The sequence below is a fragment of the Triplophysa dalaica genome, chromosome 8, assembly GCF_015846415.1.
Source record: "Triplophysa dalaica isolate WHDGS20190420 chromosome 8, ASM1584641v1, whole genome shotgun sequence".
Lineage (NCBI taxonomy): Eukaryota > Metazoa > Chordata > Actinopteri > Cypriniformes > Nemacheilidae > Triplophysa > Triplophysa dalaica.
The window spans coordinates 8,119,436-8,136,471 of record NC_079549.1 but is presented as its reverse complement, the minus strand read 5'-3'; the positions used below and the strand labels follow the sequence as shown (position 1 = coordinate 8,136,471).

Here is a 17,036-nt window from a genome sequence, read left to right as displayed (position 1 = left end):
GTCTGAACAGTGAGGTGTGCTATGATTGGCTAGGTCACTAGTGCAAAGTGATTGGTCTAATACTGCACTGAAATGTAACGACTCCTACCATATTCAGAACATCAGGCTGCGCAGGCGACGGTACAATGAGATATAAAAGACCACCCACCTTACTTGAGTATACATTTGGGCGGTCTTAGTCAAATCAACGTGATGTACATGCGTGGGATGTGGTTACAAGAGGCGTTTCAGGAAGGTCTGGGTTCACATTCGCTTTTAGATTGCATTTATCTTTTGTTCCGACACTTAATATTTTTGAATTTTATGTGTCTAATACATGCATGGGCAACTACAACACCCCAAAGACAGAGAAAAACACGTATTTCCGCCATATGACCCCTTTAAGAGCGCTTCATGATTAATGTTCAGCCAAAAACGACACAAGATTACTTAGGGAGGGACATTATTCTTCATTCAAAGCCACACACATCAGAAACAAATAAAGGGCAACAAATAAAGTGCTGAAACAGTACAACTTTTTAAGCAATAAAACAGATGAATTTAATGGGTTTAATAACTCTACTCTCAGTTACAAAAACATGCCTACTTCTATTGCTCAAATTTCTTGTATTTATGTTAAATTCTTTGGAATACATACCTGTTTGGTCAAACAGATGAGAAAAAGTCTTCATCCACACGGAGTCATTTTCGTTGGACTGTTGATAAAAAGATAAATGTGATAGGAATAAATAAACAATGCTATAACCTCATGTCTTGAGCATGCATTAAACCACAAAGTAAAAAAGATGCTCTCCTGCTGCTTGTTATGACAGCTGAGCATACATTCACAACAATAAATCGTGTTCAAAGACACGCACGCGCACGCGCACGCGCAAGTTTAAGAGAGTCAGTACTCAATTGGACGACATTTCATTGTTACATACCTAGTCTCAGATTCATCATCAGACTTGAGGTGGTAGTTTCTCTCATTGTCTTTCAGGGTTTCTCTTCCCCTGTCGCTAACTTGGGGGTGCAGCAAGCCATCAGCGCCATCTACCGTCGGGGAGTTTGAAAAGGAACGAACGAGTCTCGCCCCACGATCGTTATTTTTTTTGCGTGAGAAATTGGATGTGTGGCGTGAGTGCGTGTGAAAATAGAGAAATCCGTGCGTCACACGGCGAAAGCGTGAGAGTTGGCAGCACTGCAGCGAGGGCGATTAATGCCAACTGCTCGGTTTGTCTATTTGGTATAATAAGCATTTATATAGCACCAGATTATCATTATATATAGGTCAACACGTTTATAAGCATACTCAAGAAGTCGTTTTAAAATGGTTACCTTAGCATCAATTAAATTCCTAGGAGCAGGCGCGGTCAACAACGTTTATGGATGCAGTACTTAATTTTACATACTTGTGTGAACAAAAAACATACGTGCAGGCCTGCGGAGATTGCGTGCGTACCTGCGCACAGGAAACGTCAACACGCATCCCTGGACAATACGTCACACAAACATGCCTACATGAGAAGCAATGATGTAAGATGTAAGAGAGTCAACAGTGACATGCAGAGTTCCTTAAATGTTTATTGTAGATCTCTGCAAATAAAATATTTGAAATGAACGTTCGATGAGCCTTTTTGTGACTTAAGTGTTTGTACCAGCTAGTGTTACATTTGATAGTTTCAGATCAGAAAGTAATTGTTGTTGACCATAAAGCGTGATGCCACATAAAGCGTTCACCAACATGACAAATGTTTTAAATGCAGGCAAATACATCTGTAAATCTATGACTATTTTTATCTCAAAAGAATGAAATGGGTGGTAAAAAATACTGTCCCAAAGGCCGAGAAGACCCGGTAGTGAGGGTTAAACCGCAAATGTTTTTAACACCATTCCTTCCGTTTCTTTGCATTGAAACGGAAACCATAAAACAAATACACAACCAAAACCATAACGTGTATAAAGTTGTAAAAAAAAGTCTGGTCAACTAATATAATTTGCCATTCATTAACTTCTATTGATTGTCAATGAAAACAAACGGCATCGACAAACACAGCCACAACATGACAGTTTTTCCCCGTCCACTATCAACAATAAAGATCTGATGTAGGAAAGATTAAAAAACAAGCTTACCTGCTCTTGGGCTGGTACTTGCGGACTTATAAGGTTTTTCTTCTGGGTCAATTTGGGCGGGTTTCTAAGCACGTTTCTGCGTGACTCCGTACGGAAATTCATGAGGTACGTCACTGTGTTTAGACTTCTTGATGCCTTCCGCAGATCGATCAGAATTTGGCATCAGAGTATCGCGAGAGCGTTCCGAAAGCACCCTGCCAGAGCCTCTGAAATTGCTCTCGCGGTACTGTGACGCCACAAACGGTTTGAGCTGCGCCACATGTCGAACAGACCATATGACAATGACGCCACTGCCCATTAGTTTTAGCAACTTAACCAATGAACATGCTAGAAACAAGTATTTAATGCATTTGTTCGTGTTAGCACAAGCACCTTGCTCAGTTATCATTTTCTTTCAATTTTAATAAAATGAAGTCACATTAATAAGAATATTTGATTTACAATATATCTGCATAATTCTCTCTCTCTTAAAAAAAAACTTTGTAAAATAAAAACCTAATTGAAAGTGATATACATTATACAAATGAATATACATTTTAGCACTGTCTGACTGCAGAAGGTTATCCACAGCCACCAATCCACCTACCAAAGGTATGATGATCATTTGTGTAAACTTACAATCATTGATAGGTCAGAAATAAAACAAAAGCAATGTATTTGTGTTAATATCATGATAGTATGGCATGCAATGAACCATCTTACTGGACACTAAGGAGAAGGGCAAAAGATAAAGTGGAAAAACAACTGCAGTCAATAGAAGCAATACCATGGGCAGAAGAGTCTGGCAGCAGCACCTGTCAAAATGACGATGATGTATTTATGGACTGTCTCTCTCAAATTGAAGAAACTGATTATATGGCAACTGTTCTTGAAGACAGCAAATCGGACACCGATTCAGAATCTGAATCTGATTCAACTTCCCTGGAGGATGATTTGGCAACCTGGGCTACTGAACACAAAATCACACATGTGGCATTGAATTCTCTACTTCACATACTACGTGAACACAATTTAACTCTGCCAAAAGACTCTAGGACATTGTTAGGAACTGTGCGATCCACAGAACTACAGGACAAGGCTGGTGGCAAGTATTACCATTATGGTGTGCTGAAGTCAATCACAGAAGTGCTACACCAGAACATCTACATGTTGAGCAACATCAACAAGTTGGAGCTTCAGGTCAACATTGATGGTTTGCCTCTCTTCAAAAGTTCAGCAAAACAGTTCTGGCCCATTCTAGGTACAGTGCAAAATCTACCTCACAAAGAACCTGTGACAATAGGTTTATTTTGTGGCACCTGTAAACCCACCTCATTGGATGAGTATCTTGAAGACTTCATCTCTGAAGTCAATGAACTTGCTAAGGGATTGAATTTGAAGGTGTGAAGTTGTTTTTAGAGCTCTCTTGCATGGTTTGCGATGCACCTGCCCGTGCATTCCTTAAAAATGTAAAAGGACACACAGGCTATCACGGATGTGAAAAATGCACACAGGAAGGCATTTACCTGGAAAACAGAATGACATTTCCAAGTAATGACATGCCTTTAAGAACCAATGAGAGTTTTAGGAACAGGACAGATTCAGATCATCATCATGGTACCTCACCTCTAGAACAAACTTCTCTAGATATGGTCTCTGGGTTCCCCCTTGATTACATGCACCTCGTATGTCTTGGAATCATGAGGCGGCTTTTCCACTTGTGGTTAAGGTTAGGTCCTCTTACTTGAAGACTGTCAGGATTTCAAATTAACACCTTAACAGAAAGATTGTTGAGTGCACAGAGTTATGTACCCATGGAGTTTGCAAGGAAACCAAGGACACTGAGAGAAATTGATAGGTGGAAGGCAACAGAGTTGAGGCAGTTTTTACTGTATACCGGACCGGTCATGTTAAAAGATCTCCTCAGCACAGAAGTGTACAAAAACTCCATGTTGCTTTTTGTGGGAATTTTCATCCTGTGTAACAACAGTTTAATAGAACATTACTGTGATTATGCCAATGACATACTGGTTCTATTTGTCACCCACTTTGGTCAGCTGTATGGTCCAAAATTCCTGTCCTACAATGCACACTCCCTTGTACACCTTGCAGACGATGCAAAACAGCATGACATCCTGGACAAATTCAGCGCATTCAAATACGAGAATCACCTGTACAGACTGGAAAGACTTCCGAGGAAACCAACGTGCCCCCTGAGTCAAATAGTCAGAAGATTCTGTGAAATGCAAAGTTGCTGTACAAAAACTCACAAAACTAGACCATACGCGTTGAGAAAACTACATGCAACTGGTCCTATCCCTGCAAATTTTCATGAAGCAGCACAATACAAAGAATTAAGAAAAAGCTCTTACACTTTCAAGCTGGATCTCGTTTACATCAGTGGTAAAGCTGCTAAGCTGAAGAACATCATTTCATTCAGGGATGACATTTATGTTGCCTACAGTACCTTCAACCACCAGGAATCTTTTTTTGACTATCCCCTAACATCCTCTACTCTATGCATATACATAGTTGACAACCTCTCCACAGCAGTCAATTTCTGCAAGCTTGAAGAAATAGAGAGCAAAATTTTCCTTGTTCCCCATCATAGTTGCTTTGTTTCAATTCCTCTTTTACATAAAGAGTAAATCTATACAATCTACATTCTAGGGAATTGTGTGCTTCGAATTTAGCAACAGTTTGAGAAGGGCCCTTTTATATTCCAACATGACAATGCCCCTGTGAACAAAGCAAGAAATTCAGTCGATGGGGAAGAACATTCATGGTCTGCATAAAGCCAAGTCCTTAACCCAGCTGAACACCTTTGGTGTGACTTTAAATGTAGACTTAAATGCAAAAAAACTCATCACTCAATGACTTGTAAACAGGGGTAGACCCATTTTGGAACAGAATAGGGTTCTTCCAAAACGTTTGCAACCGAGATGGAAACAAAATTCTGTGTTTGCAGAAATACAATTTTTGAAAAGTTTCGAAAGTGCCTTTTTCGGTCCCAAAATGACGACTACTGTGCACAAGCCATTGATGTTGGATTGAGTTTTGGCTCAAGTTGAGTTTATGCTTAAACTTTCTGTATAGTCACACCAAGTTGTTCAGTTGAGTTTAGCTCTGGGCTTTATGCAGATCGTCCCCATCGACTGAATTTCTTTTAAAATCTTGCTTTGTGCACAGGGTCATTGTCAGGTTGGAACAGAAAAGTGTCCCTTCCACACGGTACTAAATTAGAAGCACACAATTTCCAATATCATGATATCCTGCGATTTTAACTCACGGAATTTGTACTCACGGAAATGACTGAAGTAGTTCATTAGAGGGGGTCATATAGTGTTGGCAATATAATATAGTTAAAGTTACTTAGTTTGAATTTGATAGACATAGTTAAACATTAATCAATAATAAAAAAATCTTAATAAAAATTAGTGGTGGGCATAGATTAATTTTTTTAATCTAGATTAATCTAGATTAATTCCAAGATTAATCTAGATTAATTCCAAGATTAATCTAGATTAATCTAGATTAAAATGGCTCATTTGAATTCTGCCGAAGGCATTCAGAATATGTGTGCTACCCAAATAATGACTAAAAGTAAGTCTTTGAGAACGGGTTTCTCAAGCCAGGTGGCGCATTAGACCAGGGGCTCATCTCCTGTTTCCAAAATGCATCACAAACTGCTTGAGAAAGCTGTTCTACTATGATAATTTGTGATGAAAATTCAATTATGTTCAATAAGATGTACTTGTGTTACTTCCGCAATAGCTAAGGGATGCTTTGCGTTTAGGTGGTACTTGAGACTGGAAGAGCTCCTACAGTACATTTACATTTAGTCATTTAGCAGACGCTTTTATCCAAAGCAACTTACAAAGAGTGAGGGAGCAACAAGCGATATGTCATACAGGAGCCATAATACATTAGATCTCAATACAAAGTTACTGGTTTCAACTAAAGCTAGACCACTACCTGTTGAGAGAAAGTTTTTTTTTTAAACCAATTCCGCATTGCACAAGGTGCAAACAACCTTAGTCTTGTCGAAGTTTCTATTGGGAAGCTTCTTAAAAATTAATATTCCCTGAAGCAAACCCGGCGGCTTCATAGCTGCATCCATGTTAGCACGTCACGTTTGATGCGGTAATTTCACAGTAACGTTATGTTGTGTTCAGACCAAACGCGTATGGCGTGTCAAGCACGAGTGATTTATATGTTAATGCAAAGAGCCAACAGACCTACTTGCTGTGCGAATCGCGCGAATGAAGCCCTGGTTATGAGATGATGAGGCGGCTTCTGCTTCCGCGAATCACGCGAATCACGCGAGTTGAAAAATCTCGTTCTCGCCCCGTACAGTGCAGTTAAGCTGGTATACATCCGCGCTAAAATATCAAGGTGGAAGTCATCATAGCTTGCGTAGTATAGACCCAGCTCCCAACCCAACTTTGAGAATAGATTAACGGCGACATTTTTTTTATCGCGCGATAATAGTCTCACTGCCCACCACTAATAAAAATACAGGTTTCGTCCTTTCAACTTTACCAAAAAAAAAAAATGTACCTGATCGTGGAGTTTGAGGGAGAAGGGACGACTGGACCAGCTGCAAAGTCCTGGTATTCAGATGGCTACTCCTGGTGGCCACCATATAAGGACACTGACAAGTTACTGAAGTGTATTAAAGTAATGGAGGAAACACAGCCAGAGAAAGGATGGACCCGACACAAAGCAAGAATTCTTCATGAGTCTGGTAGGTGGAGAACATTAAATTAAAACATGATTTTGCCAATTGTTAAACAACAAAATGAAATCGTACATGTTTTCATGTTTTTTGCACATAAAATAAACATATTACATCTCATGTATTAGCATCTTTTGACAATGTTGCCAAGAACTGGAAGAAGGCCGGCTACACATCTGACATCAATTCAGACCCTGAGCTTCTTGGGAAAAGGGTTCATAAGTACGTACTCTCCAGAGAAACGCTTTAACAGATGTAAACTGTCATCATTTACCTTCATATTTCAAATACAGCAGTTTGACTTTTGCAGGTCTCAGAGGGAAATAAATAGCTTACCATGAATTGTCCATTTATAAGAGTATTTGATACATCACAGAAGTCACAATGACGTGTATGTTGTTCACTTTTCCTTGTTCTAGAAAAAAAACATATACTGATAACATGTATTTATCAGATGAAGAAACCATAACCCTAAAAAAAAAAAAAACACACAAAGCCATCCTACCATCAGCACCAAAACCTCCAGAACCACCAAAACACAACAAGAAAAAAGGTAATACATTTAATGGTGATAAGTAATAATGATATAAATAAATGTAGGGTCATTCCATGGAAGCCAGCTCTGCAAAAAGATAACCTTTACTGGTGTAAAATCTATAAATTGAGCGGATAGCCAAAATATTAAATGTCACGGATGCAAATGACACAGTTTAAATAACTTTCTTAAGAGAAGCGCATCATTATTTGTACACAGAGGTTGGTAGGCCTATTAGTAAAATCGGTTGACTTCAGCAGCCTATGCTGTATATGTTAACGGTTACAGTTCAAAAAAGTTCAACCATGACATTTCATATTATAGCTTACTGAGCCAGAGAAGTTTCTGAACTTTGGTTGATTTGACATGACATGACTAAGAATGAGATAAGAATAATAATGAACAACAACTGAGAATACACAAAACAAATGTCCCTTTTATCAGGTCCTGTTTTGCAGAGCAAAGATGTACATTCTTTTGGCAGCTGTAAGTCTGAATTTGATATCTTTTGTCATTTCAGTTTAAAATCCTGATCTACAATTCTTGTTTGCTCGCTTTGTTTTATTTCTCATATATTTTTCAGATAGCCGTTATCAATCTCAGACAACTTTGTTATATAGTTTGCCAGGTGATCTTAAGTAAATGAAAAACTTACTTAAAGAGGTTGTTTAAGCAACTCATAGTTCTCATGCAATATTGTGAGGAAGAAAGATCTCTGTGAAGACGAAAAGCATGAAAGAATAAAAATTCCTGGAAAAGGCATATAAAAGATTAATATTTTTTCCAAAAAACTTTTGAGAAAAGCTGTTGAGATGTGGGAAATAAAAAATCCTTACCTAATTTCGAACAGTGTAAAAGATCAAAATCTAATAGTTAAATGAATGTCACTAATGATCCTTGACTGTCACCAGCATTTGTCCACCAGCAACAGCATCTGTCAATCTGGGAAGAACAAGAGCAGACCTGGTCTGACAGTCTCCACAGCTATCAAGGTTCATTATTAGTTTGTTTCTGTCTAGTGAGAAAAGTGAACTGTCAATTAATCACAGTCATGTGACTCTAAACACTATTTGTGCTCTGAAAATAAGATATGGGTTTAAAAAGGCTTTCCTGTAGCTTTGTGGTAAGAGCATTGCGTTAACAACTCAAGGTTGTGTGTTCGATCCCAGGGGATTGCAAATACCTATGTAAAATGTATAGGATAAAGCAATGTAAGTCGTTTTTGATAAAAGCGACTGCCAAATGCATATTTGAAATGTTAGGGATAGTTCACTGAAAAATAAAGATTCTATCTTTATTTACTTACCTAGGAGTTGTTCCACATCTGTAATGTCTTTGTTCTAATGAACACATAGAAAGATATTTAGAAAAATGTTTGTATCCCAAACGTTCTTGGAACCTATTGACTACCATAGTAGGAAAAATACGTTTATCATGTTTAAGTTTATCATGTTTTGTTCTGCTGAACACAGAGATATTTTAAAGAATGTAGGAAAGCAAACAGTTCTTGGAAACTATTGACTACTATTGTCATTTTTCCTACTATGGCAGTTTATGGGGTCCAAGAACTGTTTAGTTACAAGCAGTCATCCTGTTCAATCAAACAAAGAAATGTATACAGGTTTGGAACATGTAGAGAGGGAGTAATTCATCACAGAATTTTCAATTTTGGATGAATTATCCCTTTCATTAACACAGAGATTTGTAGTCCTACAAAGATTTCAAAATTCATAAAGATATTGTAAATGTAATACATATGAGTGGTTTAATTCATGTTTTTAAAGTATCGATTTGTAAAGCATTTGTGACCCTGGGTATGTTTGAATGATTACATTTGTACATTGTGAACCCTATGACGTTTATTTAGTCACTAAACTCACACGCATGAGAAACACACACTAACGTGTGATTTAAGGGCATAGAGAACAGTTCCACGATCTGAAAAAAAACCTTGCTAGAGACCATTTATGCTTTGCGAGCGTGCTCTCTCAAGGGTTTCTGCTGGTGAAACAGTTCTGCGTGCGTAAATCACACGTGTGTGTTTGGTTTTCATGTGAGCAAGTTTAGGGACTAAATAAATGCCACAAAACTCGTATTTAAATAGCGGTCGTAAATCTGGTTCCTGGATCTACTGTCCTGCATAGTTCAGCTCCAACGTGCTCCAATACACCTGCCTGTAATTTTAAAGTAATCCTGAAGGCCTCGAGTAGATGATTCAGGTGTGTTCCATAACGGTTGGAGCTGAATTCTGTAATACAATTCATTTGCATTATAAATATATATATTGTATATTGACCAATGCTTATATAATTTCTTCTCTTTAAATGGCTAGGATTAAACTGTTAAATTCATGTGCATTACTTTTATACTGTAATTCTTAATGAATGTTTTGAAAAATTTAAGTTTTGACGAAATGGCCTGTTAGTGGAGGGACATAAATCTCACAAAAACATATTACAACTGCAACTTACCTTCTTCACCTTTCACAGCTCCAATGGACGTCTCTCAAGCAGGCCATCACAGGGTCAGCTGGAGTGCTGATCCACCTAATACACTAGGTACAAAACAGCATCATTAAAGTCATTGTTCATACAAAAATCAAAATGACCCAATATTTTTCTCATCCTCAAGACTTCCTAGGTGTATATGAGTTTCTTTGTCAAAGTTATTATATCATTTGTCATGGCTCTTTCAAGCTTTATAATGGGAATGAAAGAGGGATGAGATTTTGAAGCTCCAAATGTGCATTTATTGATGAAAGAAATCACCTGTTCCACACGACTCCATGGGGCAAATAAAGGCCTTCTGAAATGAATCGATGCATTTTAAAGAAATTTCCATTAACTTTTCAAACTATTATGTTTAACTTCTGTTATCTGTCGACCGCAAGTGCACAGTAGTGAAACATTCTGGTTTAAAAACTTTTAAATATGTATGTTTCTCTTAAACAAACAATTGATTCACTTCATAAATTCATTATTAATTCTAGGGAGCCGTGTGGAGCACATTTGATCGATGTATGATTTTCCAAGCTCAAAATCTCATCCCCCATTCATTCCCATTATAAAGCTTGGAAGAGCCAGACTAAATGCTATTTGAACTCAGACTGTATTCGTCTGAAAGAGGAAAGTCATATTCACCTAAGATGCCTTGAGTTGTGGGGTAGTTTTGAACTAAAAGGGAACTTTTCACAGCATGTAGATACAATGTAAAACTAAATGCATTTCGTATTCAATCCGTAGAGCACCCCTGTTCTGTCTTGAGAGCCTGTGGGGACCACCAAGGAAGAACACCAAGTTAGTTGACTGCACAAAAACATGAGAAGGATTTGACACCCTCACCTGTTACTGACACCAACACTGTAGTTACAGAAAAAAGGCTACACAAACTGTTTGTTCTGATTGTTGACCACACAGATGCCATTCCTGTTGAAATAAACATTGTGGACTGTGAACAACTAACTCAGAGGCAGATCAGTCACCAGTTATGGGCAGTGCCTATCCCTATGTCAGGATGTCCAAACTCTGTCCTGTAGGGCCAGTGTTCTGAAGATGTTAGCTCTAACTCACCTCCAACAGACCTGCCTGCAAGTTCCAAGACAGGTTTAGGCTTAATGAAGAGGTTCATTCGTGTTTAAATTTGGATGAAGCTAAACTCAGCAGGACAGTGACCCTTCAGGAACAGGATTAACTTAGTCTTTTCAGTTATTAAACATAACTTGACAATCTTTTGAAGTTTGACGACATTAACTGAACACCCCTATAGTGAAAACACAAATAAATATAAAAGTTCAGTTCATTTCTAAAAACTGATGATGTTTTTAAGTTATCATGAAAATTCTGTCATCCTTTACTCATTGCAAAACTTTATAATTTTCCTCCACACACAGCAAAAAAGATATTTTGAAGAAAGTTGGTGACCAAACAGCAGTGGAACCCATTTATTGTAAGGACAAAAAAAATCAATTGCAAGTGAATGGGTGCCATTCTTCAGAATATCTTCTTTGTGTTCTGCAGAAGAAAGAAAGTCACACAGGTTTGTCATGACAAGAGGTTGAGTAAATGACAACAGAATTTTACGTTTTAGGTGAACTATCACTTTAGGGACCTACAATATTAAAGCATTTTAGGTTAGAGTGTGCAATGAGCGTCAACCACAAAATTGGCTAAATTTGGCTAGATTCAAGCCATGATTGTTAATCAAGGGTGGGTTGCAGCAATAAGGATGTAGAGTTTGATTCTAGCTTTATTTTAATTTGAGTTCTGTTGTACTAGTATAACAAATCTTCGAATAAAATTTGAACCTTTATTTAAACCTTCATCAGTGACTCATTTTTCCCACCATGATGTATTTGCCAGTGTAAACTAAACAGCAACAGTTTTGTCAATAAAAATAAATAATTGGTTTGTATATAGATGGCTCTTTAGATATATGTATTGTCAACAAATTTGTTACATTAAGGGAGGAACATGACAGCATACATTGTGAAATACAGATCATGTTGTAAACATCTACAGAATTAGGCATTTTTACGAAGCTGCATTGCCCGTAGCTCATGACATTTCACTGGTGTTACATTTCCTCAGGAGATCAAGGCCCCCACCCTATTCATTCTTAGAAGTTCTCCCAGTGTGTACTGAAGAAGCAGGGCATCCTGAATTTAATGTCCAAGGCGTTGTGTCTCCTCACTCTCTCCAGAAAAATTGAATGCGGAGGCAGTTTTAATATTTTTTTTTACAATGAACAAAACTATGAAGTGCGACATGACACTATTGATGTGCTATTTCTGATCATTTATCCACACGTTTTATTGTAGATATTTATTTTTATTATTTAAACCTCATCAGGAAGTTAATTCCCAATTTAGAGTAAATTATTTAATTCTGGGTTTAAAGTAATGCAGAAACTGAATTACAAGTCATTTAGCTTTACTGTAAAATTGAAACCCGACTCAAATGATATCTAAGAATGTAACCCTGCAGAATTATTAAACACTTTCATATAATCCAGAACAAAGCCTAATCATGGCTGTTGGAACCACCAATCAAATGTTTTCATTTACAAATTAATTCATATTCACCTTAAACAACTTTACCTTTTGCAGCTCCAGTTGGCATCTCCCAGGCACACCTTCACGGCTGGCATGTTGATGCACCTAACACACAAGGTAAGAGCAATATTTTGAATAAAGAGGAGGAAACAAGAAACACTTAATTCACAACACTATTGCGCAATCTAAAATTTGAAAATATTAAATGATTTGTTCAATCCATAGAGAACACCTTTTCTGTACTGAGACCCTTGGGGGACCACCAAAGACAACCACGAAGTAAGGGGTATTAATTTTAACTCAACTTTGAGTTGTTCCAAATCTGTAAACATTTCTTTGTTCCGATGAATATATATATGAATATAATATTTGGAAGAATGCTTGTAACAGTAACAGTTCTTGGGCCCCATTGACTACCATATTATAAAAAATACTTGTTTTTCTTCTTCTTCTGTCGAACACAAAATCCGATATTTTGAAGAATGTAGCACAGTAAAAAGTTCTGGGGCACCTTTGACTGCCATTGCCATTTTCAGTACTATGGTAGTCAATTGGGTCTAAGAACTGTTTAGTTACAAGCATTCTTACAAATATTTTTGTGTGCAACCAAACATATAGGTTTGGAACAACTAGAAAGCGAGTAATTCATAACAGAATAGGGATGAGCCGGATACTCGGCTGAAACGAGTATCCGGTACGGATAAAGCACTTTCGCCGAGTACGAGTATCATTCGAGTAATACGAGGCAATATCTGTGCTCGGATTGAATAAAAATCCTCATTGGGTAGCTGACTGTGTCTGCGTTCTGTGATAGTCACAGCGCCCCTCCCCTACACATATACAGATGTATTGTGTTGCTGACTGTGTCCGCAGCTCTCTCTCTCTCTCTCCCTCAGTCACTCAGGTTCGCGCGTCTTTTCCGTTAACGTTTAGGTCTCTTCAGCTTCGGGTTTGTTTTTTTTACTTCGGTTTGTAGTACTTACTTATTATCCAGTAGAGTTTTGATAAACGTGGGGTTTGTTCAGACGTGGTGCTGGTAGAATGCGACTCGCGTTGATCTCCGCCTATCGGAGTTTTTTTTTCTTTTTTAAACCGTCAGCTGGCTCTAACCAGTTTTTAATTAAAAGTTTAAAAAAATAAAGCTACGTTGAGATGAAAACTCTTGTTCATTACATTTTACTTAATAATTGCAACCGCATGTGTTGTATTCATTGTAGCAAAACTTGTTCTGTATATAGTTCGTTTGTTATTGTGATCAAAACCATTGATCTGAAGCTCAATGCTGATGCTGTCATGTAAATAGTTTTATAATCAGCAATAAATTTAACAATTTCTGATCAACCCATATTAATTGCATGCTTAAAATAACATACCGGTTAAAGCCCCGCCCATCTCAAGACAACCCAACCCACTTCCGGGTTAAATCCCGCCCACTTCCTGGTTAGGCCCCGCCCAGTCCGAGTACAGATACGGATACAGATAATTCATATGGTTAACAGATACAGATACAGATAATGCTGTACTCGCTCATCCCTATAACAGAATTTTCATTTTTTAAGCAATGCTTTATAAGGTTGTAGCTACCAAACTATTGGTATAAGCACATTCATGCTTGTCATGCTATCGGTATTGGCAGAGAAATGCATTTTATCTTGCAACCAATGTTTCACTAAGGGTCCCATAACCTTATAACTTACGGTTTTCCTGGGCACATGAACATTCACACTAACACTTGGACTACACCAAGCATCCACATTGCATCCCCTTTTGACACCACTTTGAATCCTTATGTAATCAAAATAACAATGAACTTACTGGAGATTGCTGGTAATGTCAATAGGCACTTTTCCACGGTCGAGCATGTGCAGACCAGGGCATTCAGGTCGATCCAGTAGCCTAGGACTTCTAACCAAGAGCCCAAAACAAAGACACATCATCAAAGTGGAAACGCAGCTAATATAAAAAATGAATTGCCCATAGTATGATTACTGTTATTTTAAGTTTTTTTTTATTTCACGGTTTTTACATGTCTTGGATACAAGCAAATCTTACCTAATCCATCTTTGCAGCTCAAGGAATCTCCAAGGCACACCATCAGAGCTGGTATCTCGATCAACCTAACACTCAAGTTAAGAGCAATAATTTGAATAGGAAGGTGGAAAAAATAAACACTATTCACAACAGGATCAAAACTAAATATTAATATAACATTATATTTAACAGACCACGCCTTTTCTGTTCCAAGACCCTTGGCGGACCACCAAGAAAGACCACAAGGTAACTTATGTTGTACAAATATATCAGTAATAGCTTTTCAACAACAATTTCCACTCCAGGGCATTTCTTACCAGAAAAATTGTTAAGGAAGTAATACGGTACAAGAGTCTGTAAAAGAAGTCACACCTGAAGTGTGTGGTTTATCCACAACACAAGTGTAGGCAATCCCTTTGGTAATAATTTATTTACAATAAAGCACTAGTCTCTAGCATCTTGTTGCTTTTATAAAACGGTTATCATAGAAATACAAATACTATTTACGCAAACATATGCAACAATGCAAGTTGCATGAAGTAAAATTACTAGGTCTCCCTTCCGTAGGAAAAAACAGTCCTTGATAGACTATGAACAGCAACAGAATGTTTTGTTTACATTTCTAATGGTGCTGTGCAGTGGTACAAAGAATCATTAGGTGCAGTAGTCATAGCTGTGCTTTACCATGAATACAACACAGCTATTGCCCAATCAGAGTTAAGGACTGGACCTAACAGTTTTATAACATATTAATACATAGGTTGGATCATTTTATGAAAAGGTGTTACATTTCAGCCTAAATAACTTGACACATTCTTGGTAAAATCAACCAAGACAAAATGTAAAAATACATCTGAAATTTTAAACCTGACAGTAAATTTATATTTACAGATGCTGCAAGACAGGAAATTCCAGCCCCGGGTGCTTTACAAAATCAATGTACATGTATGTATTTCTCAGTTTAAATGAGCTGTAAAATGCATCGTTATTCATGAAATCTATATCCCAAATTTAATTATTTTCTTTATTACAGCTGTAGAAAGGGCAATTATGGAAAAGCTGGAGAAAATGGACATGAAGATCAACAACCTGACTTCACTTGTGCAGTCTATAACAGGAAACAGACGCGCTTTACCCCAGATGGATATGGTCGAAGAGGAAGAGAGTGGTGTCTTTCCTCTAGCAAGCATTGCTGATCTAGATAGGCTAGAGGAAAAACTTGCAGAAAAAGGATTTATGCAGAGAATGGTAAGAATCGTTGACATTTTCAAAACATAAAAATATAGTGCTTGTGCATGTAGGCTACAGTGTTATGCAAAAGTTTGGGCACTCCTGGCAGAATCTGTTTCAACAAAATAAGAGAGATCATACCAAAAGCATGCTATCAAAACCATACAGTCACTTCTGGAAGGGGTTCAAATATGCCAAAGATGTTGGAAAACAATAAAATCTGCAGGACCTGGAAAATGTTTCTGAAGAACAGTGCTCAGTTTAACTGTTTAGAACAAAAAAGGACTTGTGAACAATCATTACAAAATAAAAAAACAGTCATAGATCATCCAGGTAACCACACACAGTATTAAGAGCCAAGGGTGCCCAAACTTGTACAACACTGTACATACAGTGATTTTAGCTATAAAGACTTGCCATGTTTTCGAACGAGGTCTCTTATGCTTACTACTGGCGCTCTATTATTAATAATGATTCTTAACTCCCATGTTAAAAACATGTTGGGGTGGTTTCCCAGACAGGGATTAGACTAGTCCTAGACTAAGAGAAGTTTAAGAGCTGTCCTTACTGAAAACAGCTTGCACTAACATATCTCAAAATACATCAGTGCCCTTTGTGTTGTCTCAAACTGCACACAAATAATGGTTTTATGCTTGTTAAAGCCACTTTAATTTTCTAATTAAACTGTCCTGGTCTAAATAATATCTGTCTGGGAAACCAACCCTTTGTGTTATATTCTGAAACATTTTCTGTGTGTAAACCATCATATATTTTAAGCATTATTTGATCATCAGAAAAAAAAAGCTTTTTAAACACTGCATATGTTCCTATAGAATGAGTATTCCTATGGTCTGGATATGCATGGGGGGGAGAAAAAGACAGATTATGCTGTTTTTTTGCCTTTCCGGACTATTGCTCTATTATATAATATGTAAACTAAATGTTAAAATAAATCTTAAGAAATAAGTGTAGCATACAAGCAGACTCTGTTCATGGCAAAAGTTTAGTGATTCTTTAATGATTGTCAAAAACGACTGAACCATTGAAGTGGCACATTTTTCAATACACAAAACTGTATGTGTTTAGCATGAGAAAGTTTCTTACACATTTGACTAAGAGTGGGTTTCATTTCCAATTCATTTGAGCACATTACTACAGAGTCTGCTTTCACCATAAAATTAGCTATTAAATAGGCTCAGGGTGCTGTTTGCTGTGTTTATTTGCTGTGTTTATATGTTATAAATGTACGTTCTGTTAATAAACTTATGTTTGTCTATTACATTTTTTGCTAAATTTAACGAGTGTGTGTTCTATTTTCAACTATAGAATAGTCTGAAATTTAATTCGGTAATTGTAACATA

General features: G+C 37.4%; 2 long non-coding RNA genes across 6 annotated transcripts; both read right to left on the bottom strand.

Moving 5' to 3' along the window:
- Positions 1-2,579: 2,579 nt before the first annotated feature.
- Positions 2,580-8,706, bottom strand: LOC130427666 (uncharacterized). 5 transcript variants are annotated; one of them, XR_008907329.1, is made up of 6 exons: positions 8,671-8,706; positions 8,201-8,306; positions 8,020-8,114; positions 7,166-7,244; positions 3,718-6,835; positions 2,580-3,617 (listed from the first exon to the last, which is right to left on the bottom strand). It is a non-coding gene; the product is annotated as an uncharacterized LOC130427666 (long non-coding RNA). The 5 variants fall into 5 exon arrangements; XR_008907330.1 differs by lacking the exon at positions 8,671-8,706 and having other exon boundaries at positions 3,718-4,067; positions 4,140-6,835; positions 8,020-8,079; positions 8,201-8,631; XR_008907328.1 differs by lacking the exon at positions 8,671-8,706 and having other exon boundaries at positions 8,201-8,631.
- Positions 8,707-9,568: 862 nt separating this feature from the next.
- On the bottom strand, positions 9,569-15,780 carry LOC130427665 (uncharacterized). Its single transcript, XR_008907326.1, has 5 exons — positions 14,467-15,780; positions 14,230-14,319; positions 12,445-12,519; positions 9,836-9,910; positions 9,569-9,612 (listed from the first exon to the last, which is right to left on the bottom strand). It is a non-coding gene; the product is annotated as an uncharacterized LOC130427665 (long non-coding RNA).
- Positions 15,781-17,036: the final 1,256 nt, after the last annotated feature.